The sequence below is a fragment of the Dermacentor silvarum genome, chromosome 7 (genome assembly GCF_013339745.2).
Source record: "Dermacentor silvarum isolate Dsil-2018 chromosome 7, BIME_Dsil_1.4, whole genome shotgun sequence".
Lineage (NCBI taxonomy): Eukaryota > Metazoa > Arthropoda > Arachnida > Ixodida > Ixodidae > Dermacentor > Dermacentor silvarum.
Genome location: NC_051160.1, coordinates 1,088,943 through 1,111,741, shown reverse-complemented (window position 1 = coordinate 1,111,741; position 22,799 = coordinate 1,088,943). Strand labels below are relative to the sequence as shown.

The following is a 22,799-nucleotide window of genomic DNA, read 5'->3' as shown; positions in this document are numbered from 1 at the left end:
ATAGGAAAAGGACGTTACCCAATACAGCCATGTGCTTGGCGGCTGTGCCTGATCATGCAGGTTGTTCAAAACTAAGCTTTATGGTTTTCTTAAAATTAGGCACTGGGAGGCACGCGAAGATCACCTGTGCAAATAAGTTATGTGGCCAGGGGGGCACAAAGTGAGATGATAATTATCGCTGTGAGCAGCCCAATTAACTAAAATTGAACAATTATTTTTGTCGACTGCAGTAAGTGGGTATGTTTGTATTGTGAGACGTTGACCAATGCGATGCCTTTATTTCCGAGCAGTCGCCCGAGTCAGAGACGAAGCACCGCACGAGACAAAAGATGATGATGAGTCGTATGTACAGATGACGACGACGATTTGCACAAATAGCGCTCACACAAGATGATGAGTCGTTTGTGGAGATGACGACGACGATATGCGCAAAATGCGCTCACACTAACTTCCCCCCTTCAGGAAAGCGGTCAGCAAGACCGCAAACTAGAAAGGGTAGGTACGGCGAATGTAGGGTTTCAGGCGAGATACGTGAACGATTTCCGTAGTGCGGCGGCGGCGGTCAGTAGCTGAGCTGACAGGAGTGACGCTGTAGTTAACGGCCGAAGTTCGTTGCAAAACGGTGTAGGGGCCGAGATATCTGTGGAGAAATTTTTCACAGAGCCCCGGTGCGCGAACAGGTCTCCACAAAAGAACTTCGTCGCCTGGGCGGAACGAAGCAACGCGACGCGTCGCATCATAGCGAATTTTCCTTTTGTCCTGAATGGTATAGCGGTGTTGGCGCGGGCAAGTTCACGGCACCGGGAGAGGCGAGCGGCAAATTCCTCAGGAAGAGACGCGGATGGAGCAGCAGGTGCTGAAAGGAGTGTAGTGTCCAAGACGAAAGACGGCGCACGACCGTACACCAGGAAGAAGGGACTGTAATTGGTTGTACGTTGGACGGCAGTATTATATGCAAACGTCACAAAAGGTAGGATGGTGTTCCAGTTGGTGTGATCGGGTCGAACATACATTGACATCATGTCAGACAAAGTTCGATGAAAATGCTCCGTAAGACCATTTGTTTGCGGATGGTACGATGATGTGGTCTTATGGATGGTGTCCGAGGCCTGAAGGACTTCACGGAGGACATGCGATAGGAACGTCTTGCCACGGTCACTCAGGAGGACACGAGGTGCGCCGTGGCGCAAAACGATTCCGTGCACGAAAAACTCGGCGACTTCGGAGGCAGTACCAGAGCGAAGAGCCGCTGTCTCAGCGTAGCGCGTTAGATGATCCACTGCGGTAACGATCCAGCGGTGACCAGCGGGCGTGAGTGGGAGGGGTCTATACAAGTCTATGCCCACAATTTCGAAGGGGGTGTACGGGCATGGTAGAGGCTGCAGAGGACCGGCTGGAAGGGATGTCGAGCGTTTTCTGTGTTGGCATGATGCGCAGGAGCCAACGTATTTGTCGACTGAGGTGGAAAGGCCCGGCCAGAAACAACGCGTTTTGATGCGGTCGTAGGTCTTATGAAAGCCCAAGTGGCCAGCCGTCGCGTCGTCGCGAAATGCTTCCAATACTTGGAGTCGAAGTGAGCGAGGTATTACTGGCACCCACCGGTTACCGGAAGGATGGTAGATTGATCGAAATAACGCTCCACCTTGAAGCTTAAAACGCGAAAGTTGTCGTCTTAAGCGACTGTTGGGGGGTCGTGCCAAGCCAGTAAGTCGGTCGATCAGCGTACGGCAGTATGGGTCAGTACGTTGGAGTGAGACGAGGTCAGTAGACGGGAGAAAGTCAACTGAGGCAACTGACTGTCCCGGGCTACTGGGCGTGCGCTGAGACGTGTGGCTAGATGGTGACGTGCATACCGAAGGTGAAGCATGGGCGTTTGGGGACAGCGGGCAGCGCGACAAAGCGTCGGCATCTTGATGTTGTTTGCCGGACTTATACGTGACAGTGAAGTCATATTCCTGTAAGCGCAGTACCCAACGGCCGAGGCGTCCAGACAAGTTTTTCAGGGACGACAACCAACAGAGAGCATGATGGTCGGTCACAACTGTGAAATGGCGGCCGTAGAGATAGGGACGAAATTTTTGTATTGACCACACGATGGCGAGGCATTCCTGTTCTGTAATCGTGTAGTTGCGCTCAGCAGGAGAAAGAGCACGACTTGCATAAGCCACGACTTGCTCTTCGGACTTCTGATTCCGCTGCAGCAGGACAGCGCCAATTCCATGCCCACTGGCATTAGTGTGTAGAATAGTCGGGGCCGTTGCATCGAAATGACGGAGCACGGGCCCTGACGTGAGAACTCGTTTGAGGGTCTGGAAGGCGGCTTCACAGTCGTTCGACCACACAAAGGACGCGCTCGAAGTCAGAAGTTTGTGTAGAGGAGCGGCGATGGTGGCGAAGTCACGGACAAAGCGGCGGAAGTAGGACGCCAGTCCTAGAAAGCTGCGGAGTTCTTTAAGAGCGGTTGGTGGCGGAAATTGCAGTACTGCAGCGATTTTATCGGGATCAGGCTGGATGCCATGCTTACTGACGACGTGGCCCAATACTTTAATGCTTCGGCTTGCAAAGCGACACTTTTTAGTATTGAGTTGGAGACCAGCTTTTGCTAGACACGCGAGAACTTGGTCTAGACGTTGTAGGTGCTGGGAGAAACTCGACGAAAAGATGACAATGTCGTCCAAGTAACAAAGGCAGGTCTTCCATTTTAAGCCACGGAGTACTGTATCTATCATACGTTCAAACGTAGCTGGTGCATTGCACAATCCAAAAGGCATCACGTTAAATTCAAAAAGGCCATCAGGTGTAGCAAACGCAGTCTTTTCTTTATCTGGCTCATGCATGGGAATCTGCCAATATCCGGAGCGCAAGTCGAGGCTCGAGAAATACTCGGCACCTTGTAAGGTATCCAAAGCATCGTCAATACGAGGCATTGGATAAACATCCTTACGGGTAATTTTGTTGAGCGCCCTATAATCGATGCAAAAGCGCACAGAACCATCCTTTTTTTTTTAACAAGCACAACAGGAGAAGACCAAGGGCTTGCTGAAGGCCTTATAATGTTGCGTGTCAGCATGTCGTTCACTTGTTCTTCTATAACTTTTCGCTCCGAAGGTGACACACGGTACGGGCGACGGCGAATGATGCGAGAGCCGTCTGTTTCAATTCGATGAGTAGTTACAGTGGTCTGACCCAGGCCTCGCGAAGAAACGTCAAAACAAGCTTCATGCTTCATTAAAATGGTGAGGAGTGCATTGGTCTGGGCCGGATTGAGATCTGCACTCAAGGTGGCCTTAATAGCACCAGTGTGGCCTTCTGCGGGCGTACAATACGCGGAAGATGTGGCAGGCGAAACACTGACGACACATACCGGCGCAGCCGTACTACTCTCCGTGGCGGTCGTCGCGCCCGGTTTGTTTCTACTGCGGTATTCGCGGCCACATTTCTCGCTACTGCCGTCGGCGTCAGCAGGATGAACGACGGGGCTATGCTACCTTTGAGCGAGACAGCGCACCTAGGTTGGATTACTACGTTCCCGGGCGTCACCCAGGTGACAGGCGCGGCTACGCCAACTTTGAGCGAGACAGGACACCTGGACCAGATTCCTCCGTTCCCGGACCGTACACAACCTCCTCTGGTCGCTCTCCTTCACCTACCCAGCACCTCCACCACTTGTGAGACGTTGACCGATGCGATGCTTTTATTTCCGAGCAGTCGCCCGAGTCAGAGACGAAGCACCGCACGAGACAAAAGATGATGATGTGTCGTATGTACAGATGACGACGACGATATGCACAAATAGCGCTCACACAAGATGATGAGTCGTTTGTACAGATGACGACGACGATATGCGCAAAATGCGCTCACAGTATTGAAAACCTAGAGGCTGTCGTGTTTCTACACAGTATCAGTCGGAAGAATTATTCTAGCGTGTTCGTGCTCCGAGATATCCGACTCCAAATTTCAATTGCACTGCGCAGAGTTATCGACTCGACGCGAGAGCGGTTTATGCTTTGCGTTGCTGTGGAAGGGAGGCATTTTGGACATTTTTAGGGCATTGACATCTTGATGGGTGAAGTGTTGTCATGAGATTTGTGCATGACAACACCAAAGTTAAAGCGGCAGTATGAAATATTCGTTAGCATAGCTAAAAAGGTTTCTGCTGTTGATGGTGCAGTTGTTGCTTTTGATTTCAATAAAGCTTACAATACTTGTAAATCAGCAGTCACTTTATTTGCGTAGCCCAAACAAGGACCATGCCCGGTCGTCTAGTCACCATTACGCACGCGCACTGGCCTCCGGCTTCTCCGCTCGCGCCATTATCTCGGCATGGCAGCTGCCGCCATCTTTACAGGCTGCGCGGTCGCGTGTTACGACAGCGGTTACGGGTTCTTCGATTTTTTTTTTCGCCAGCCGTGAGGGGAAGGGGGGCAGTTATTATCTTTGCCAATGCCTCCGCCGCGTTGTCAGACTAAACGCTGCACCCAACAGCCGCGTCACATCAGGGAGGAGCTTTGCGCTGATCCTCACTCTCTTGCATGCGTAATCATGCGAACGACAATTAAAATTTGGAGTTGGATATATCGGAGCATAGACATGCTAGACGAATTCTTCCAAGTGAAACTGTGCAGAAACACGACTGCCTCTAACTTTTGAATACAAACATACACACTTACTGCAGTCAATAAAAAGTTAATTATTCAATTTTAGTTAATTCGGTTGCTGACAGCGATAATTATCTCACTTTGTGTCCCCCTGGCCACACAACTTATTTGCGCAGGTGGTCTTCACGTGCCTCCCAGTGCCTAATTTTAAGAAAACCATAAAGCTTAATTTTGAACACCCGGTATATCAGCCTGTATTGTTTCTTAAAATAAAATTTGGGATGGTCTGTCGCAGGTTCGTTATAAATGCGTAAGCACGGGTCCGGCTTTGGAGTTCTGTTGGGACACCTTGATTTCCTTAAGAAGATTCTTTGTGTTCGGCTGAGACACCTTCGTTTCAACGCGGCAACCACTACGCTAGTTGTTTACGATATGCGAATCACCGCGTGTGAAGACTCACGACGCCACCTACAAGAAGAACGATGTAGCGTAGTAGCCGTGAGCGCGAGCCAGCGTCTTCATGTTTTGTTTCCCACGCGACGTCATCCTTTTACACAAGGCGCGCATCTGCTCCCATTTCTCTAACCACGCGACGCCATCCTAGGCCCGCGCGCTGGCGTTGGCCGCTGACGTCACGCTCCCCCACTTCGCAGCCCATGCTCGAGGCTTCGCCCCGCTCCGCGAGAACGCCCACTCAGATAAACGGATCCGGTGGGCTTGAGCCTCCTATGCTTAATGTACGACAATAAAACTGCGAAGTTACAATGAAAAACTTGTAGCGTACGAACGGTACTGTGCTCGTACTGGATATTGTCAACGTGTAACTGTGATCACAATGAGTGCTACAGTTAAAAAAAAAAGTTGTCTATGCGTAGTTCTTAGTTAGGCTGTTAGTTGTTATATATATATATGAACACTTCAGCGAGAGATCTCTTTCATTAAGCAGGTTGGTCGCGGAACCGATGACAGCAAATGAGGCAACCGATGACACCCCAATGGGGAACTAAGTTGATCAGGCGCGAAGGCGCTCGCGCGGACATCGGCGTGCTTGGCAAAAGGGACGTCCCCTCGTTCATTCGACGCCACCGACGGGACAAGTAAGGCACGGCCGGCGCCAGGAGGTCCAAGGTGTTCATGAGAAACAATAACTACGGCAACTTCGCGACACCACACCCCTACGGAATATAACTAAGCTTGTGAGCGAGCTAGCTTTACTTCTACATGGCTGCTACCACTGGTATTCGCGAAAAATACTTTTGAAAAATGCTGGTGGCCATATTTTTTTGCGACAGGGCCGTCCCCGTGTCAGCAGGGGGGAGGGGGGGGGCGATGCAGAAATCTGAGGGGGGGGTCAGGACATCCGGACATCCCCCCTGGATCCGCGCCTGTATGCCACTGGGACTGTGCCGCTCTTCAATGAACCTCTTTGACAACAACTTCGATATCTGGCTATTTGCCCCTAAATATGTGCCACTCTTCAACGAACATCTTTGACATCAACTTGGGTCATGGGTATGTACCACTGGGTATGTGCCACTGGGAATGCACTGCACTTCAATGAACCTCTTTGACGCCAGCTTGGGTCACTTGGAATGTGCCACCACAGGGTATGTGCCACACTTCAATGAACCTCTATGACGCCAACATCGATCTCTAGGTATATGCCACTGGGACTGTGCCGCTCTTCAATGAATCTCTTTGACAACAACTTTGATATCTGGCTATCTGCCCCTAAATATGTGCCACTCTTCAACGAACATCTTTGACATCAACTTGGGTCATGGGTATGTACCACTGGGTATGTGCCACTGGGAATGCACTGCACTTCAATGAACCTCTTTGACGCCAGCTTGGGTCACTTGGAATGTGCCACCACAGGGTATGTGCCACACTTCAATGAACCTCTATGACGCCAACATCGATCTCTAGGTATATGCCACTGGGACTGTGCCGCTCTTCAATGAACCTCTTTGACAACAACTTCGATATCTGGCTATTTGCCCCTAAATATGTGCCACCTTTCAATGAACCTCTATGACGCCAACTTTGATCTCTAGGTATATGCCACTGGGACTGTGCCACTCTTCAATGAACCTCTACGACGCCAACTTCGATCTCTAGGTATATGCCACTGGGACTGTGCCGCTCTTCAATGAACCTCTTTGACAACAACTTTGATATCTGGCTATCTGCCCCTAAATTTGTGCCACTCTTCAATGAACCTCTGTGACGCCAACTTCGATCTCTAGGTATATGCCACTGGGAGTGTGCCACTATTCAATGAACCTCTATGACGCCAACTTCGATCTCTTGGTATATGCCACTGGGACTGTGCCGCTCTTCAATGAACCTCTTTGACAACAACTTTGATATCTGGGTATCTGGCCCTAAATATGTGCCACTCTTCAATGAACCTCTATGATGCCAACTTCGATCTCTAGGTATATGCCACTGGGACTGTGCCGCTCTTCAATGAACCTCTTTGACAACAACTTTGATATCTGGGTATCTGGCCCTAAATTTGTGCCACTCTTCAATGAACCTCTGTGACGCCAACTTTGATCTCTAGGTATATGCCACTGGGAGTGTGCCACTATTCAATGAACCTCTATGATGCCAACTTCGATCTCTTGGTATATGCCACTGGGACTGTGCCGCTCTTCAATTAACCTCTTTGACAACAACTTTGATATCTGGGTATCTGGCCCTAAATATGTGCCACTCTTCAATGAACCTCTATGACGCCAACTTTGATCTCTAGGTATATGCCACTGGGACTGTGCCGCTCTTCAATGAACCTCTTTGACAACAACTTTGATATCTGGGTATCTGGCCCTAAATAAGTGCCACTCTTCAATGAACCTCTATGATGCCAACTTCGATCTCTTGGTATATGCCACTGGGACTGTGCCGCTCTTCAATGAACCTCTTTGACAACAACTTCGATATCTGGCTATCTGCCCCTAAATATGTGCCACCTTTCAATGAACCTCTATGACGCCAACTTTGATCTCTAGGTATATGCCACTGGGACTGTGCCGCTCTTCAATGAACCTCTACGACGCCAACTTCGATCTCTAGGTATATGCCACTGGGACTGTGCCGCTCTTCAATGAACCTCTTTGACAACAACTTTGATATCTGGCTATCTGCCCCTAAATTTGTGCCACTCTTCAATGAACCTCTGTGACGCCAACTTCGATCTCTAGGTATATGCCACTGGGAGTGTGCCACTATTCAATGAACCTCTATGACGCCAACTTCGATCTCTTGGTATATGCCACTGGGACTGTGCCGCTCTTCAATGAACCTCTTTGACAACAACTTTGATATCTGGGTATCTGGCCCTAAATATGTGCCACTCTTCAATGAACCTCTATGATGCCAACTTCGATCTCTAGGTATATGCCACTGGGACTGTGCCGCTCTTCAATGAACCTCTTTGACAACAACTTTGATATCTGGGTATCTGGCCCTAAATTTGTGCCACTCTTCAATGAACCTCTGTGACGCCAACTTCGATCTCTAGGTATATGCCACTGGGAGTGTGCCACTATTCAATGAACCTCTATGATGCCAACTTCGATCTCTTGGTATATGCCACTGGGACTGTGCCGCTCTTCAAAGAACCTCTTTGACAACAACTTTGATATCTGGGTATCTGGCCCTAAATATGTGCCACTCTTCAATGAACCTCTATGATGCCAACTTCGATCTCTAGGTATATGCCACTGGGACTGTGCCGCTCTTCAATGAACCTCTTTGACAACAACTTTGATATCTGGGTATCTGGCCCTAAATATGTGCCACTCTTCAATGAACCTCTATGATGCCAACTTCGATCTCTAGGTATATGCCACTGGGACTGTGCCGCTCTTCAATGAACCTCTTTGACAACAACTTTGATATCTGGGTATCTGGCCCTAAATATGTGCCGCTCTTCAATGAACCTCTACGACGCCAACTTCAATCTCTAGGTATATGCCACTGGGACTGTGCCGCTCTTCAATGAACCTCTTTGACAACAACTTTGATATCTGGCTATCTGCCCCTAAATTTGTGCCACTCTTCAATGAACCTCTGTGATGCCAACTTCGATCTCTAGGTATATGCCACTGGGAGTGTGCCACTATTCAATGAACCTCTATGATGCCAACTTCGATCTCTTGGTATATGCCACTGGGACTGTGCCACTCTTCAATGAACCTCTTTGACAACAACTTTGATATCTGGGTATCTGGCCCTAAATATGTGCCACTCTTCAATGAACCTCCATGATGCCAACTTCGATCTCTAGGTATATGCCACTGGGACTGTGCCGCTCTTCAATGAACCTCTTTGACAACAACTTTGATATCTGGGTATCTGGCCCTAAATTTGTGCCACTCTTCAATGAACCTCTGTGACGCCAACTTTGATCTCTAGGTATATGCCACTGGGAGTGTGCCACTATTCAATGAACCTCTATGATGCCAACTTCGATCTCTTGGTATATGCCACTGGGACTGTGCCACTCTTCAATGAACCTCTTTGACAACAACTTTGATATCTGGGTATCTGGCCCTAAATATGTGCCACTCTTCAATGAACCTCTATGATGCCAACTTCGATCTCTAGGTATATGCCACTGGGACTGTGCCGCTCTTCAATGAACCTCTTTGACAACAACTTTGATATCTGGGTATCTGGCCCTAAATTTGTGCCACTCTTCAATGAACCTCTGTGACGCCAACTTCGATCTCTAGGTATATGCCACTGGGAGTGTGCCACTATTCAATGAACCTCTATGATGCCAACTTCGATCTCTTGGTATATGCCACTGGGACTGTGCCGCTCTTCAATGAACCTCTTTGACAACAACTTTGATATCTGGGTATCTGGCCCTAAATAAGTGCCACTCTTCAATGAACCTCTATGATGCCAACTTCGATCTCTAGGTATATGCCACTGGGACTGTGCCGCTCTTCAATGAACCTCTATGATGCCAACTTCGATCTCTAGGTATATGCCACTGGGACTGTGCCGCTCTTCAATGAACCTCTATGATGCCAACTTCGATCTCTAGGTATATGCCACTGGGACTGTGCCGCTCTTCAATGAACCTCTTTGACAACAACTTTGATATCTGGGTATCTGGCCCTAAATATGTGCCACTCTTCAATGAACCTCTATGATGCCAACTTCGATCTCTAGGTATATGCCACTGGGACTGTGCCGCTCTTCAATGAACCTCTTTGACAACAACTTTGATATCTGGGTATCTGGCCCTAAATATGTGCCGCTCTTCAATGAACCTCTACGACGCCAACTTCAATCTCTAGGTATATGCCACTGGGACTGTGCCGCTCTTCAATGAACCTCTTTGACAACAACTTCGATATCTGGCTATCTGCCCCTAAATAAGTGCCACTCTTCAATGAACCTCTATGATGCCAACTTCGATCTCTAGGTATATGCCACTGGGACTGTGCCGCTCTTCAATGAACCTCTTTGACAACAACTTCGATATCTGGCTATCTGCCCCTAAATAAGTGCCGCTCTTCAATGAACCTCTATGATGCCAACTTCGATCTCTAGGTATATGCCACTGGGACTGTGCCGCTCTTCAATGAACCTCTTTGACAACAACTTCGATATCTGGCTATCTGCCCCTAAATAAGTGCCACTCTTCAATGAACCTCTATGATGCCAACTTCGATCTCTAGGTATATGCCACTGGGACTGTGCCGCTCTTCAATGAACCCTCTTGATGCACAACTTCGATATCTGGCTATCTGCCCCTAAATACGTGCCACTCTTCAATGAACCTCTATGATGCCAACTTCGATCTCTAGGTATATGCCACTGGGACTGTGCCGCTCTTCAATGAACCTCTTGATGCCACACTTCGATCTCTGGCTATCTGCCACCTGGAATAGTGCCACTCTTCAATGAACCTCTATGATGCCAACTTCGATCTCTAGGTATATGCCACTGGGACTGTGCCGCTCTTCAATGAACCTCTGTGATGCCAACTTCGATCTCTAGGTATATGCCACTGGGAGTGTGCCACTCTTCAATGAACCTCTGTGATGCCAACTTCGATCTCTAGGTATATGCCACTGGGAGTGTGCCACTCTTCAATGAACCTCTATGATGCCAACTTCGATCTCTAGGTATATGCCACTGGGACTGTGCCGCTCTTCAATGAACCTCTGTGATGCCAACTTCGATCTCTTGGTATATGCCACTGGGACTGTGCCGCTCTTCAATTAACCTCTTTGACAACAACTTTGATATCTGGGTATCTGGCCCTAAATATGTGCCGCTCTTCAATGAACCTCTACGACGCCAACTTCAATCTCTAGGTATATGCCACTGGGACTGTGCCGCTCTTCAATGAACCTCTTTGACAACAACTTTGATATCTGGCTATCTGCCCCTAAATTTGTGCCACTCTTCAATGAACCTCTGTGATGCCAACTTCGATCTCTAGGTATATGCCACTGGGAGTGTGCCACTCTTCAATGAACCTCTGTGATGCCAACTTCGATCTCTAGGTATATGCCACTGGGAGTGTGCCACTCTTCAATGAACCTCTGTGATGCCAACTTCGATCTCTAGGTATATGCCACTGGGACTGTGCCGCTCTTCAATGAACCTCTGTGATGCCAACTTCGATCTCTAGGTATATGCCACTGGGACTGTGCCGCTCTTCAATGAACCTCTATGATGCCAACTTCGATCTCTAGGTATATGCCACTGGGAGTGTGCCACTCTTCAATGAACCTCTGTGATGCCAACTTCGATCTCTAGGTATATGCCACTGGGAGTGTGCCACTCTTCAATGAACCTCTATGATGCCAACTTCGATCTCTAGGTATATGCCACTGGGAGTGTGCCACTCTTCAATGAACCTCTGTGATGCCAACTTCGATCTCTAGGTATATGCCACTGGGAGTGTGCCACTCTTCAATGAACCTCTATGATGCCAACTTCGATCTCTAGGTATATGCCACTGGGACTGTGCCGCTCTTCAATGAACCTCTGTGATGCCAACTTCGATCTCTAGGTATATGCCACTGGGACTGTGCCACTCTTCAATGAACCTCTGTGATGCCAACTTCGATCTCTAGGTATATGCCACTGGGAGTGTGCCACTCTTCAATGAACCTCTATGATGCCAACTTCGATCTCTAGGTATATGCCACTGGGACTGTGCCGCTCTTCAATGAACCTCTGTGATGCCAACTTCGATCTCTAGGTATATGCCACTGGGAGTGTGCCACTCTTCAATGAACCTCTGTGATGCCAACTTCGATCTCTAGGTATATGCCACTGGGAGTGTGCCACTCTTCAATGAACCTCTATGATGCCAACTTCGATCTCTAGGTATATGCCACTGGGACTGTGCCGCTCTTCAATGAACCTCTGTGATGCCAACTTCGATCTCTAGGTATATGCCACTGGGAGTGTGCCACTCTTCAATGAACCTCTGTGATGCCAACTTCGATCTCTAGGTATATGCCACTGGGACGTGTGCCACTCTTCAATGAACCTCTTATGATGCCAACTTCGATCTCTAGGTATATGCCACTGGGACTGTGCCGCTCTTCAATGAACCTCTTGATGCCAACTTCGATCTCTAGGTATATGCCACTGGGACTGTGCCGCTCTTCAATGAACCTCTTTGATGCCAACTTCGATCTCTAGGTATATGCCACTGGGACTGTGCCGCTCTTCAATGAACCTCTTTGATGCCAACTTCGATCTCTAGGTATATGCCACTGGGACTGTGCCGCTCTTCAATGAACCTCTATGATGCCAACTTCGATCTCTAGGTATATGCCACTGGGACTGTGCCGCTCTTCAATGAACCTCTTGATGCCAACTTCGATCTCTAGGTATATGCCACTGGGACTGTGCCGCTCTTCAATGAACCTCTTGATGCCAACTTCGATCTCTAGGTATATGCCACTGGGACTGTGCCGCTCTTCAATGAACCTCTTTGATGCCAACTTCGATCTCTAGGTATATGCCACTGGGACTGTGCCGCTCTTCAATGAACCTCTATGATGCCAACTTCGATCTCTAGGTATATGCCACTGGGACTGTGCCGCTCTTCAATGAACCTCTATGATGCCAACTTCGATCTCTAGGTATATGCCACTGGGACTGTGCCGCTCTTCAATGAACCTCTATGATGCCAACTTCGATCTCTAGGTATATGCCACTGGGACTGTGCCGCTCTTCAATGAACCTCTATGATGCCAACTTCGATCTCTAGGTATATGCCACTGGGACTGTGCCGCTCTTCAATGAACCTCTATGATGCCAACTTCGATCTCTAGGTATATGCCACTGGGACTGTGCCGCTCTTCAATGAACCTCTATGATGCCAACTTCGATCTCTAGGTATATGCCACTGGGACTGTGCCGCTCTTCAATGAACCTCTATGATGCCAACTTCGATCTCTAGGTATATGCCACTGGGACTGTGCCGCTCTTCAATGAACCTCTATGATGCCAACTTCGATCTCTAGGTATATGCCACTGGGACTGTGCCGCTCTTCAATGAACCTCTATGATGCCAACTTCGATCTCTAGGTATATGCCACTGGGACTGTGCCGCTCTTCAATGAACCTCTATGATGCCAACTTCGATCTCTAGGTATATGCCACTGGGACTGTGCCACTCTTCAATGAACCTCTATGATGCCAACTTCGATCTCTAGGTATATGCCACTGGGACTGTGCCGCTCTTCAATGAACCTCTATGATGCCAACTTCGATCTCTAGGTATATGCCACTGGGACTGTGCCGCTCTTCAATGAACCTCTATGATGCCAACTTCGATCTCTAGGTATATGCCACTGGGACTGTGCCACTCTTCAATGAACCTCTATGATGCCAACTTCGATCTCTAGGTATATGCCACTGGGACTGTGCCGCTCTTCAATGAACCTCTATGATGCCAACTTCGATCTCTAGGTATATGCCACTGGGACTGTGCCGCTCTTCAATGAACCTCTATGATGCCAACTTCGATCTCTAGGTATATGCCACTGGGACTGTGCCGCTCTTCAATGAACCTCTATGATGCCAACTTCGATCTCTAGGTATATGCCACTGGGACTGTGCCGCTCTTCAATGAACCTCTATGATGCCAACTTCGATCTCTAGGTATATGCCACTGGGACTGTGCCGCTCTTCAATGAACCTCTGTGATGCCAACTTCGATCTCTAGGTATATGCCACTGGGAGTGTGCCACTCTTCAATGAACCTCTGTGATGCCAACTTCGATCTCTAGGTATATGCCACTGGGAGTGTGCCACTCTTCAATGAACCTCTATGATGCCAACTTCGATCTCTAGGTATATGCCACTGGGACTGTGCCGCTCTTCAATGAACCTCTTTGACGCCAGCTTGGGTCACTGGGAATGTGCCACAGGGCAGTAGCGCACCCAGGATCTCTGCCAGAAGGGGGCTGACAGTTTGCCAATACCATCTAAACAGCACTAATTTCGATTTGTTCACTGGAAATTGTAAAAAAATGCGCTTTTTGCAAGTGTGCAGATGATTGCGCGTCTTATCTTAGTTGCAGTACTCAAATGCGTAAGGAAAGGGGTTAGACAAAAGGGGGGTTACAACCCCCCCCCCCCTGAGGGGCATGGTAGAACCGCTGCAAGAACGCTGCTCACAAACCTGCTCATCTTTTTTATACAGGTGATAACCCAAGCAAAAAAATGAGCTCGGCAGGAAATCGGGTGGCCGCCCATGGCCAGTTAAAGACACGAAGGCCCGATCTCGGCCTTCTGGGATGGGCCGGGCTCGGTTTCTGCACGTGGCCAATCTGCTTGCTGACCACCTACCGGTAGGTGGTCGGCAAACATATGTGGGCTTTTTTTTTTTTTTTGTTCACATACACTGAGTTTTTTTTTTCTTATGTGAATTTTTAAGGCCCCTGCTGCAGATACCAAATATTCCGCTTGTTCAGCAGAGTTACCTTAACTGCGGACAATACATTCTGGATAACTTGCAAGTGCAGCAGCATTTAATTGAAAGAGTCACACTAATTATATTTTTAATTATACGCTTTAGGGTACATGTCCTAATGGTGGAATTAGAGGCCATAAGCGCGCAGGACCTATTCAATCGGAACCAATTTTGTAACTAGCACCAACTTCAAGATATACGAAGTCAAATTCAGCAAAATGAGTTGGTGTCCTGAATACTACCCTCGAGCATTGCATATATTCACAGTGCAGAAAGAAAATACAGATGACACCAGGGCATTTTTGCCCCATACTTTGACGTATACCTTGAAACTGGTACTAATTACAAAATTGGTTCCAACTAAATATGCCCTGTATGTTAATGGGCTCATTTCCATCATTGCAATATGTGAACTAAAGGGTGGGTGTCTCAGTTTCCCTTTAAGCACTAAAGTTAATAATTAAAAAAATTATTGGCACGATTTTGTCAATTAGCAACTTCTGCACTATATACTACTCATTTAGAAAGTAATGTCCCCCTCTTAAATGCAACCCAGATGAAAAAACGGAATGCTGGTATCTTGAACAAGACTAAAAAAAAGATAGTTTGACATAGGAAATGGCACATATAATTCGCTATTAATTTCATGCACACGTTTGTGTCCTTAAGTTCGCTATATAAAGAAGGTGAGCGCTTTGTAAGCAACCTTGATTCTGTCCAACTACGTGGCATTTGCATATTTTAAAATCTTGGTGCGTGATAGTTGGGACCCCTGTACAGTATACGTTACGGGCACTGCATACACACATCGGTGCTTCATGCATATCACGATGCACCCAGTCTCTTAATTCGCTTGCACGGCACGCTTTGGCATGCTTTGACAAGCTCTTGCACATTGAGTGCAGCTCCATAAACCACAAGACATGACATTTTGGCCGCGCTATTATAATGTCGCTTCCAACAGATCGAAAAGCGCCGACGAGCTCTCGAAACGCCAGCCCCTTACGCTCTCTCCTTTCAAATTAATGCTACAAAAGATAGCCTCTAGCTAATAGCATAAATAATACGAGTAGCTTACGAGTAAATGTGGACGTCCGTAGGAGGTGAAAATCTGCCGGCTGGAAATGACCATTTTTCGTGAACAAGAAGCGCAGCAACCATAGAAACTGTGCAAAGCTGCGCCGATCAAGCAGCCACTGAACGTCTCTTCCCACCAAAAGCTCTGCCGAACAGCCACCATCTACGCACCTGCCTCTCGCTTGCCGGTTCCTTCCCCATGAGTGCTGCCTGCACCGACTGCCGCAGACGGTTGAGGTGACCTCCTTCTCTATTCTTTGGCTCCCCAATCCCGTCCCCACAAGTCGGAAGTCGATGCCGACTAGGCGACGACTTCTATTCGGACGCCGACTAGGTGGCGACTTCTATTTGGGCGCCGACGGCGGGGGCATTCTATATGATCGGCCAGCAGCGTCACGCCAGCATGAAGCCGATGTCTCTGGCCAGCCAAAACTTTTGTGCTCGGCATTATGCAGCCCTAAGCATCTGGGCCAGCATCTATGGCCAAGCCAGCGCCGACGGGGTCGGCAACATAAGTCAGCCTTTTTATGGTCCAAGCTCTTGAAGCCGACATGATCGGCTCCCAGCAATCTGCCGAGCACCACCCAATGGTCAGCCCTCAGCCAATTTTGCTTGGGAAAACGTTCTCGCAGTGATTAAATTTTTTTGCTGATATAAAGAAGTGGCTGCTGACATTAGTGACATCAAGAGTGAAAATAAGCAGACGAAAGAATCTCTTACACTAATTATCGAGAAGCTGGACATGATCTGACACAGTGAGTGACACAGAAGATGGCAGTATTCGAAGACAAAAGCAGCTCAAGCATAGTTTAAATATATACTACATGCACCAAACAGATAATCTTGAGAATCAGAGCAGGCGCTCCAATCTTATCATTTACAGCTTACCCGAAAGTGAACAACTGGAAAGTAAATTATCCGACAAAATCATAAAAAAATAATTGTGCATAAATATCTCAGGCATCGAGAGAATTTATTGCTTGGGAATAAAAAAAAAACGAAAATAGAACTAGGACAGTAAATTTAAGGCTATATGACTATCGAGGTTAAGTGCAAGTACTGAATAATAGGAAACTAAAAGGCTCTAACATACTGATAAGTGAACACTCTTCATTACATGCTCGTAACATTCTCAGAAAGCTTTGGTATAACTGCAAGCAGACTCATGAAAATCATGAGGTTACTCTAGTATATGACAAAATTAAAGTGGCCGATGTGAGCTACTTTTGAGATGAAAAAAAAAACAATGATAAAGTACTCATGACAAAAAACAGTGCATTGTGAACAATACAGTGTGAACAAAAAAACAAAAAAGCAACTTGTGGAGCCCTCCATTATTTATAATGTCATTGCAAGAAGTGTAGCGAACAAAGGAGCTGAACTAGAGGCTTTTCTTCCAGAGCACTCGCAAGATGTCCTCGCTATTTCTAGGGCCTGGCTTTCAGCTACTAATACGCCAAATATTACATTTTTTTTCCACCCGGCTGTACAGTCCTTCGTAAAGACTAATGTTCACATATGGCAGCGAAGTAACTATCTTGGTTAAAGACTGAATGTACGTATCTCCTTTGCCTTGGCACTAAAAATTGGAGAACAGTCTTGTGCAATGTTTCAACTGGGCAGTGGCAATAAGTACTGGCCACCTCATGCTAAGAAAGACATATTGGAAGACTTACAGGATTATATGTCTAGGTCCATGATAACAAAAAATCATACTGGCCGGCGATTTCAATCTTCCTGGTATGACGTGGCATGCTGACAGGATATACAGGGTGACAAATAAAGGAATGAAACCCTTCTTGACATGGAGAACAACTTTAGATTATAAGCCTGTGCACATAACTGACACCAGTAGCAGCATTTGACATTCGTTAATCAGAGTGCATTCCAGACTATATTGTCTCATGTGAGATAGCAGAAGGCATATCGGACCACAAGGCCAATATGCCTGTCTACATACCTATCTGCTTTCTTTTTTGGGAGCAAATCCAAGTGTGAATACAATCACAACCTGTATTTATGACTGGACGCAATCTGACGATGCCAGCATTCTTGATTTTCTTGAATGCCGTCTTAGCAAATTAAAAAACTGTTCTGATGACCCAAATTCCCAACAAACGACTTGTGGCTAATCTTTAAAAATATAGTTGAGCACTACCTATCGGCCTACATTCCACAAAAAAAGAAAGGCCATCGGTTTCTGCTGGGACAGCCGATATACATACGTTTATTTATTATTTATAATGCACTTATTTTGTTATAAGAAAAACAAACCACTGGATAACTTCTGAAATTATTAATATGAAGCGCAGAATTTCTTTTAACAGGAAACTCATGCATAGATTCCCACTCCAAACCTATTTTGCAAGAATTAGCAATCTCAGGAGCATGCTCAAACAAGCAATTAAAGGTTCTAAATATATTTGCTTGAATGTCACTCTCAGTAGCATCGTTGAAGCAGCGCTAAATAAATTCTGGCGATTTCTGAAATAAAGCCTGCCTGAGACTGTAGCACTGTAGCACCTGAGACTGTAGCACAAAGTTCAGTAACTACTTTAAATCAAAGTTAATTCTTGAAAATGTTATTGCTCTCGACTTGAAAAATTTTTCAGAAACACACCCCAGGCAAGTGGGAAAAATTACTTTATCAGAATCTGGAATTTTATCCCTTCTTTTGCCCGTTGATCTAAAAAAAGCTTGAGGTATGCGAAGTGGATGGCAAAGTATCTATTTTTCATTTATACAAGATCACCAGATATAGGTTCAGTTCCCACAAATTGGAATACGCACCGGATTATCCCTATCCACAAAGGTGGTGACACTATTACCCCTTCTAACAACCGACCCATCCCATTGACTTGTACAGCTAGCAAATTACTAAAGCATATTATTCTCAAACACATCCCGTTTTGTCAATGCCAATAACCTCCATGATCCTAACAAACACGACTACAAGAAGGGTCTGTCCCCGAAAATGCAGCGAATTGAACTACACAAGACTTAATTCGCAACAAGAATAGATAGAAGCAAACTGGTGTAATATTTCCTTATCTGTGTAAATCATTTAATCAAGTGTCCCATACTTAAGTTATCTACAAGCCTGTCAAAAATTGTAGAGGAAAACAGTGTGACAAACTGATTTTAAGATTATCTTATAAAGAGATCACAGTATGTACTTGTCAATGGATACACTTCTTATCCTGCAGCTGTGTTTGGAGTTCTGCAAAGTACAGTTCTAGCCCCTATGCTTTTTTTTTCTCGGTTTATAAATGACCTTATTCATGGCACCGATGCGACTGTATGAATGTGTTCTGATGATTGTATTATTTACAGTATTATCAATAGCCCTAAAGACTAAATTGTTCTGAACTCAGAAAAAGAATTGGTGTCAGGAATGGCAGATGCTGATAAATTTAGAAAAGACAGTTTCAATAATAATATCCAGAAAGAATGAGCCGCTCAACTGCCCATATGAACTACAAGATACTCTGATTAGGAAGGTTTAGGAATACAAGTACTTCAGAGTATTTATAACTTCAGATCTAAGATGGGAAAGACAGGTTTCTTATATTAGTAGAAAAACATTTTTCTAGTCTTTATTTGTTAAAACAAATGATAAATTTGCCTTTCCTAATACCAAAACGTTAGCTTACACCTCCCTTATTAGACCAATATTACAGTACGCTATGTTTAGTTGGTTTCCTCACACCAGTTCAGGAATAGCGAAATTAAAAAAAGTACAACATTAGGCAATTAGATTCATGTATAATAAATACGACCATCACAATTCTTCCGAACTTCTAGCACAGGCTAGAATCGCAACAATCAGTAAATTGCTAAATTCTTATGGCTCAAGTTTCTCTTTCAGCTTTTTAAATAACCTTGTCAAAATAAACCGCGACAAATATGTAACACTCACACAAACTAGACTGACTAGAAATATACACAACAAGCACTTGACAGAATACAGATTCCACACAAACACTTATCGCTATTATTCTTTTTTTTTTTTTCATGCACAATCTGACAATACAACCTTTCGCCACAGAAGCTCGTAAACAGCTAATTTATTGAATTATTGCCAAAAAAATTATCCGAGTTTATTTTCTAATCTTGCAGCAGCAGCTTACAGCCCATTTATTTATGATGCCTAAATATATTTTGTGTGCTCATTTTAGTTTATCGATTTCTTAATCCTGCCACAGCCTCAAATTGAGACTGGTAAATAAATAAACTTGTGTCACTAGCATGTGCCACTGGGTTCAATGAACCGCCTTGACACCAACTGGGCTCACTGGTTAAGCACTCATCAATGATCCTGTAGGCAGCCGATCAATTTTGTAAGCATAGTCAATTTTAGAAGTTGCTGACATGCTTTGGAAAAGGGGAGGCGATAGCTGCATTGATAGAGCATATCAAACCCCGACTAGCGTAATCAGCACCCATCTGTGCTCCCCAAATGGAGTGTGCAGAAACAGATTCTTCATAAATTTCCTACGCACGATTTGAAGCACGCACAAATCTGGTGCCACATTGATGGCATGCTGCAACTCACAGCCCACAAAGGAAACATGCAATTTAAAATGTAGATACAGAGCAAGTAAAAAATAAAATATATGCTGTTTAAAAGCATAGTTGTGCATTAAAGTTGTTTTTAAGTGAAAATATGTAAGCATGAGAAAACATTAGGTAGCATTAGTCAACTGCAGCGCCACTACCACAGGTGGCACCACATGCAACGGTGTAGCTTCATGCTCTTTTTGTCGATTTTGAAACTTTCAGCAGCAGTGGCGGCGGTTAATTCTTGCTGTTCACTTGCTTAAAGTGATATAATTTCGAGTGGAGAACTTCGGATTGTGTTTGCAAGAACGGCAGCAACAACAACACTTTATTTTGGTTCAGTAAGTGACTTTTTTATACGGTTGACGAGTTCCTATTTTGCTGAAAATAATGTTTCATGATTTGTATGGCACGAATGTCAGTTAACATTTTCGATTGTCACAGTCATGCAGCTATTGACGGACGCTGTTTCAGATTGCAAGTTCTTAAGGTTTGTGAGCAGTGTTATTTTTTCTTTTGCCTCTTTGCAACGTAATAATGGTACTGGCTTTGAGGCTATGACAGGAGCTGTGTATTTTGAACCGTTACCGACTCGATATTCAGTGGTCAATCGTCAGCCATGTTAAACAGTTGCGAGACTATTATTCATCACTACGCACTGTATTAAAACATGATCGCCTAACTAACATTCGCAAAAATAAGTGAAACCACAAAACTTTCACATGAAAGTCTCCTCAAAACCATTCACTGATCTTGAAATACGAGGAAAAAACTACTTATGGCCCCACATTTAGCGCATGGAAGTGTGTCCACTCCACTATTAGGCATGAAGGCAATGCAAATAAAACCAACCGCAGGCAGCAAACAAGTGTGGTCGCCAAAGGTAATGGCCGCCTACAGCTGAGGATTCTTTCTTACATTGATGCCATTAAAGAGCTGAAGTTTATGATGCTTTTTCGAGGGAAGCCATGAGGGTGTAAAACAAAATCCTCAGCAGCTCATAAGCATACATATGCAATATTTCATGAAAATTGAACCTTTAAAGTGGTTAAAAGATCTGTCGGGCATTGCTACATTGAGTGCTAAAAAATTGTCACCTTTACACATTTGCTAAATGAAACTTCCATTGCAAGGTTAAAAAATGTAGTTCTGAATGTAAAAAGCCTGTCTGAAAATCATGGTGAATTTCAAATTACTTTGCATGTATTGTCTTGGTTGAATGTGGATATAATTTTAAAAAATGAATGGTTTCTGCACTGCACAACCCATGTGACTGCAAAGATGGCTGCGTCGCCTGCAGTGTTGTCACAGAGTAGTGTGAAGTCAATGTAGCCTGCACCTTTCTCCGTTTTTGTTGTTCCGAGTATACATATATATATAGACTCCCAACAAAGGTCGTGGGTTCAAGTGCCTTAATTAACTATATCTTAAATTAAGATAGAATTAATAAAAGCATTCGTACCCACAACCTTTAATTGTTGATGGCACTATGGTGGCACCAACACACTGTGGCACCATGGGGCATGGTGGCATTTTAATTAACTTCGCCTTAACCAATGATCATGGGTTCGACTCCCACCAAAGGTTGTGGGTTCGAGTGCCTTAGTTGACGTCTTAATTAAGGTAGAGTTAATTCCCTAACACATGGTGGCACCTTAATTAACTCCGCTTAAGTAACACCAAAGGTCATGGGTTCGACCATCAATGGTGGCACCATCAATTTTGGTGCTATCAAGTTTGGTGACATTGAATTTTCCAGACGGTCAAATTTTTGACCACCTAAGCAATCTAAGGCTTTCGCCCTTAATAAGAATTCAACCTTCCAGGATCATAAGCATGGCAAGTACAGCTAACTACAGCACCTGCGAAGCTGAAACAAGCCTGAACGTTGAATGTCTACACCGCAGCTACAGCAGTGCTTCCCAAGGTGGCTACTAGCCATAAGTGGAGGGAGCATTAGCTCAGCTAGAGCACACTAGAATGGGAGAGTGGGTCCAGCGAACGCCTTGGCAAGCGCCGAGGGTGAAGCAAAAAAACATTGAAATTGTGGCAGTGCTGTCATCGCCTTATTCTGAATCTCTGGCCAATAAACGTTGGCTCCGGCTGTTTTGGCAGCACTCATTGGCTGAGGCAAGCTCACGGGCTGAGTAGCTGTCGTCTGCTCGATGCACCGTCGTTGTTGCATCGTTTGCATTCTTTCCGCCGCTCTTTTATCATTTTATTTACAAAAGATCGGTGGGGAATAATACCAATGCTGCCACCACCGAGTATCTGCCTGTCAAAGCTCCATACAGCTGCGGTAGGGTTTCCGCCCCGCCGATCATTCGGGAGAAAATGGCGGTGGCGCCACAAACTTTTCAATAAAAAAAGCTTCAGCCCTTCGTTGGACCCACTCCCCCAATCTAGTACACTCTAGCTAAGCTACCAGCTGGCTTGTAGAAGTCTAGGTCTAGATTACAGCTTACAAAAGACGGCTACTAGGCGGAGCCTGACAGACTTCTACTAGCTAGTTGCGTGCTTCCTGGAGAAAGAACACCACGGGCACGGGTGACATACATATGATCACTTGATTCGCAGTCAGCAAGCTC

At 45.8% G+C, this 22,799-nt stretch overlaps 1 protein-coding gene and 1 long non-coding RNA gene across 7 annotated transcripts in view; both read right to left on the bottom strand.

Moving 5' to 3' along the window:
- LOC119457442 (uncharacterized) overlaps positions 1 to 22,799 on the bottom strand; it is a 149,792-nt gene that overhangs the window by 87,005 nt on the left and 39,988 nt on the right. The gene's annotated exons all lie outside the window — the stretch shown is intronic.
- LOC125946601 (uncharacterized) lies at positions 9,113 to 9,738 on the bottom strand. Its single transcript, XR_007467690.1, has 3 exons — positions 9,701 to 9,738; positions 9,317 to 9,572; positions 9,113 to 9,188 (listed from the first exon to the last, which is right to left on the bottom strand). It is a non-coding gene; the product is annotated as an uncharacterized LOC125946601 (long non-coding RNA).